Source organism: Vigna unguiculata, unplaced genomic scaffold (assembly GCF_037176805.1).
Source record: "Vigna unguiculata cultivar grain cowpea cultivar isolate G323 ecotype 2 unplaced genomic scaffold, ASM3717680v1 ptg000487l, whole genome shotgun sequence".
Lineage (NCBI taxonomy): Eukaryota > Viridiplantae > Streptophyta > Magnoliopsida > Fabales > Fabaceae > Vigna > Vigna unguiculata.
In genome coordinates this window covers 29,500-34,628 of record NW_028197122.1, presented here as the reverse complement: position 1 = coordinate 34,628, position 5,129 = coordinate 29,500, and the positions used below count along the sequence as shown (strand labels likewise).

At 43.8% G+C, this 5,129-nt stretch overlaps 1 non-coding gene across 1 annotated transcript; it reads right to left on the bottom strand.

The window, feature by feature from the left end:
- Nucleotides 1–4,485: 4,485 nt before the first annotated feature.
- Nucleotides 4,486–4,560, bottom strand: TRNAP-UGG (transfer RNA proline (anticodon UGG)). Its single transcript has one exon. It is a non-coding gene; the product is annotated as a tRNA-Pro (tRNA).
- Between the last annotated feature and the right edge of the window lie 569 nt (nt 4,561–5,129).

The following is a 5,129-nucleotide window of genomic DNA, read 5'->3' as shown; positions in this document are numbered from 1 at the left end:
CAGTTTCTACCAGTTCCAGTGTATCGTAGCAGTCAGTAGGCAGAGAAGGAGTCAAAGGCGAATCTCTCTTTGCCCCCCTCTTCAGTCAATGCTTTGGCTTTCGTCTCTTTTGCCCTTTTATGTGACCAGTTTTGTATGTTAGCGCTAGGGCTATTATTAGACTTTGGTTACATGAAAAGATAACTAACAGAAATAAAAAGAGAGCAGCCAAAACTAACATGCCACTCTACTTACATAGCACTGCCCCTATAATATGACAAAAAGTATTTAAACACCCCAAACGAATCCAATCCGATGAACGAGCTAGCAGCATGGCCCAACTAACTTTCCTTGGAATACAAACCCAACTAGACCTGATGAGCTCGAGGACACTGCTTGAATACATGCTCCAATCTTTCAAGAGATTGATTACATCGGGAAAAAGTACCAATCTGACACAAATGCCTCCTGAAACGCTGCTCATTGGCATTGGTAAGCAGCCGGTTCCAACACAACAACCACAAGAAGTCCCTATTTAGTTGATAAAAAGAATTACAGACTCTTGTGGGTAGATAAGTAGTATGCATCGTGTATACTGGGATTGACTGAGTCACAGACTGAATCAACGTAGCCCTGCCTTCCATCTCGCTAACTTAGTCTAGACTCTACTTAAAATAGAAGCATAAAGATTACTGCGTCTGCCGAAAAATAGGCACCAAAAAAGATCTTCCAAGATCAGTCACCTTAGAAAAACCACAATCTGAACTAATAGATGCTGATATTTCCCAAGGGAGATTATGGGAAGGAAAGATATCTTGGACTTTGCTGGGTGAATTCTTTGGCCTGAGCTTGCACAAAAAAAAGCTGCTTACAAGAGTCTGACCGAATTTGAGCAAGTGAAGCTTTAGCAAATAGAAGCTGGTCGAAAGTGAAAGTCAAGTCTTTAGATCGAAAGCCAATTCAAGTATCTGCTGCAGTGAAAATCCTTCTTTGAGACTGTATCATTGAATAGTCCCAGATTCAGAGTGAGAGTGACGGATGCTGTAGCAGCAGTGAGAGTCGGGGAAACTAAGTTCACATTGACTGTAACTGAGTAACTGATGAGTCACTGAGGTAACTAGCTGTACTGCGTAACGAACATTTTATCAGTTAGTGAAGGAGAACAGTAGGGATGAATTCTGCTGGATTTGGTAATTGCTCTAACTGAGTCTCTTGGGATTCGATTCGGGACCTTTCCCACCTCCCTCCGTTTTTAGAATGAATTTATTTTATCCTTTTTATTTTAAGCGTACTTAACCTGAACCCTGTCTATGAGTAAAGCAATCTTTGGAATCTTTCCTAATCCGCTTTCTCTTTTTCTTATGCCTTGGGAGCCCAGTCTTTAGGAGAAGCAGCTGCTCACTCGTGACTAAGGAATGAATGCCTGGTTATGTCAAACTATCCTAAATATATTGACCCTATCGGAGTTGGAGATAGGTACACGCGTAATAAAAGAAAGCTTTGACAGATCCATCGATCACGTTAAGTGCACATAGCCCCTTTATTTCGGTTGGTCGCTTTTCGCCCTACCTCTTTCGCTAAGACCCTTGTCCTGTCCCTAGATATAGCACGTTTAGGAACCTATCCTAGAGATTGTGTGCCAATCCTGTTTTCCATTCTCGCATGAAGCACATTGCCATTGATTATCATTTTGTGCGTGATAAAGTATCTAAATGCTTGCTTCAAGTGTCTCGTGTCTCAACCAAACCAAGGATCAACTCGCTGATGCTCTCACGAAATCATTATCCCAGCAACGGTTCTCAATCTTACGGTCCAAGATTGGTGTCTCCAATGAGAGCACCATCTTGCGGGGGCGTATAAGTGATAAGGGTCCAAGGTTTTCATCACCAGCAAAATCCTCTCTCAAGAGATAGTTTTTATCTCCACCTCCACAAATCTTGGCTAGATAACCAACTAACAGAGAGAAAGACTCTCCTGTAACTTAGGACTCTAGAGATATGGTTGTAATCTTTTCTTTTTTGTTTGAAATTGCCTAACATGTTGTATCATATACTATATATATATACTGTTTATACACAGTTGAGATCAATGTACAATTTTCCTTGAATCTCAACCATTCTGTTCTATTCTTATATACTCATATGATCCTTGGTGCTTTAGTAGGCGCAGGAATTACATGATCTACAGATACAGAGTTTCCTTCATCTGACCATAGACTAGAGCCACTTTTGATTCTGCAATGTTTTTTTAATTACTCCAGATTCTTTCATTTCCTTGTAAAGATCATTTCCTTCACGAGTACGCTCCCCCACTCCGCCGAATAGTCCGATTTTTCCTCCACGGCGATAGGGGGCTAAAAGATCTACTACTTTTATTCCTGTTTCAAAAATATAAAATTTTGTATCTAACTGTATAAAGGCGGGCGCAGATCTATGAATGGGGGATGTTGTGCGAGTATCTACAGGGCCTAAATCATCAACAGGTTCGCCAAGCACGTTGAAAATTCGTCCTAGAGTAGCCCTGCCGACTGGAAGACTTAGAGGAGCTCCCGTGTCAACCACTTCCATTCCTCTCATTAGACCATCTGTAGCACTCATAGCTACAGCTCTAACTCGATTATTTCCTAATATAAGAATTGCTGTACTTCACAAGTCACATTCATTTATTGACCGGTAGTCTCTACCTTGAACTACCAGAGCGTTGTAAATATTAGGCATCTTGCCCGGTCTTAGGTGTAGCCTTTCCCCCCGGCCAATGATTTGAGCGATACGTGTCCCCGGTTCTTTTTTTGCAAGTTAAACTTGCAAAATGGCTAGTCAAGCATAAGAGTAGGGATAAGCCCTGTAAGCCAATATGGATTTCTTTATCCTATAGAAGATGCTTTCCCATATATTTTTAGTGCTTTTAGATTCTATTTATATATAGTAGCCGGCCTAGTGGCTATCCTCTTTCCTGCAGTCCTAAGCTAAGTCCCTGTCCTTATCTATGGGCTGGAGATATGAGAGTTTTGGATTATGAAACAAGAGCATTCTAGACTTCTCTGTCTATAGCTCTCTCCTTTGTCTATTATATTAATGTCTAGGAGCAGTAATTTCATTGTTAGGCTAGCTGTCTCTTGCTTTAGTTAGTTGAAGGCTTCTGTAGGCTGGGCTGGACCAAAGGATCGTTCTCCTTTTCTTGAGCGTAAAGGATGTCCCACTTCCAACCTGTAACTGACTTCAATCTGTCTTAGTTGGTTGACGCATATATCTCTTTAATAATATGTTTAGGATTCAATCCAGCCCCAAGCGTACCTGGAGCTACCCTGTTTACCGGATCCAACCAACGATTAGAGGTATGCCCGTCCGGTGTCGGTCCCTCAAAATCTTTCAATATGGCGGCACCCCGCTTTCCAGGTGGCACTCAGAAAGAAAAAGCGGGATTCAAGCGATGGGGCCCTCCTCACCTCTCCCCACCCCTTTCTCACAGAAGCAACCAAAGTCAAGGTTACTCGCTATGAGAAAGGCCTTCCTTTCACTCCGCTACTTTGGACCCTCTCAAGCCAAAACAAAAGCCTGCCAGAAAGCTTTCCTTTCGGTCAGCTGCCCCTCAATCGCATTTGGGCGTTCTTTCTCTCTTATTGGCAACACCCACTAAAGGGGCATGAGCAAAAAAGACACCGGAAACAAGTGGGTAACCCCCAGGAGACGAGTTGATTCATGCAGTTATTGCATAAATCTTCGATTTGGTCTTGGAAAAGATTTTCCACAACCGAGTCCTTCGCCGGAGGAGTGGGGGTCGGAGCGACGGGCCCCGGGCGGGAAAGGGGGTTTGGTAGACCTTTTGGTTGACGCTGGTTTCAGAGCCAGCATCAGCCCCATACATCAACATAGAAGGAGCCTCATCGGCAGTTAGGATAGCCGCCTTGACCGACAAACCAATGTCTAGCCCAGAATTTGCCAGGACTATTCCAGTGAGTCCTCCTATGGTGAACAAAAAGATGAACCATTTCATAATAGAAAGAGCCCGCTGTAACTTGGGCCTTGTTAGATAGAAGCAAAAGAGACGCACTTGTATACCTAAAGGAAGGAAAAAAGTAGTGGAAGAAAATAGAAAGCAAGAAGAGGAAAAGGCATGACCAGAAGAATTGTGTGAAATAAGTGAATTTATCCAGTTGAGGCATGATTGATTGAGAAAGAATGATTCCCTCCGGACAGAAAGAGAGTCCCTTCATGTAGGAGTAGTGAGTGATATGTGGTTGGTTGTTGACCAACAGAAAGGAAGGATGCATGGGACTAGCGGGCATTGAACCCAACGGAGTGACTTTCATTCCGAGAAAACTTCGTTCGAATTGCATGTGTTGTGTTAAGCATATTATAAAATCTATCTCAAGCTTGCCCCCGATTTGGAAGAAATGCTGCTTTAGATCCCGCCCAGATCAGATCAAGGGCGGTCTATTTTTTTATCTTTCTAAAAGAGCGTTTACTACGGGTGCTCTTTAGGCTGTGCCGGGCTGTGCACTTCACATCAAGGTGACAGGATTCGAACCTATGGCCCTCTGTACCCAAAACAGATGCGCTGACCAGACTGCGCTACACCTCGTCTCACCCCCCTCAGCATATAGATCCACCCGATCGATGAAGACTCGAACCGAACTCGCCCATCCTTTTGGGCATAGGGACGCGAGAACCAATCCGAGTAATCAACCGCTTTTTTTAGAAAATCTGCCTCCAGCAAGATAGGGCGACGCCAAAAAGCCGTATAGTGCAGGAGCGCTCACATTTTTTTTTGCTTCCTCTTTCACTTGAATTAAAAAAAATCCGGCTCGCTCCCGGCTACCTGTCCTTTGGACCCAAAGCCCGCTTAGAAGTGGATTCGAACCACTGACACAAGGATTTTCAGTCCTTTGCTCTAACCAGCTGAGCTACCTGAACCACTTTCCTAAATTATGTTTTCTTCATCGAATAGCGCCCTACCTTACTTACCACTTGACTAGTCAGGGAAAAGCCCTTGACTAATAACTGAAAAGAAAGGGCTTTTTTCGTTCGTCAAGCTTTCGAGCAGCTCTTTCAACTGCCGCCTAATCTCCTCTCCCAACATGCTCAAGAACCGAGAGCCGCCCAGGGACTGCCGGAGGGAGCTTGCTTATCAAAAGAAGATAGGCCGGTCAA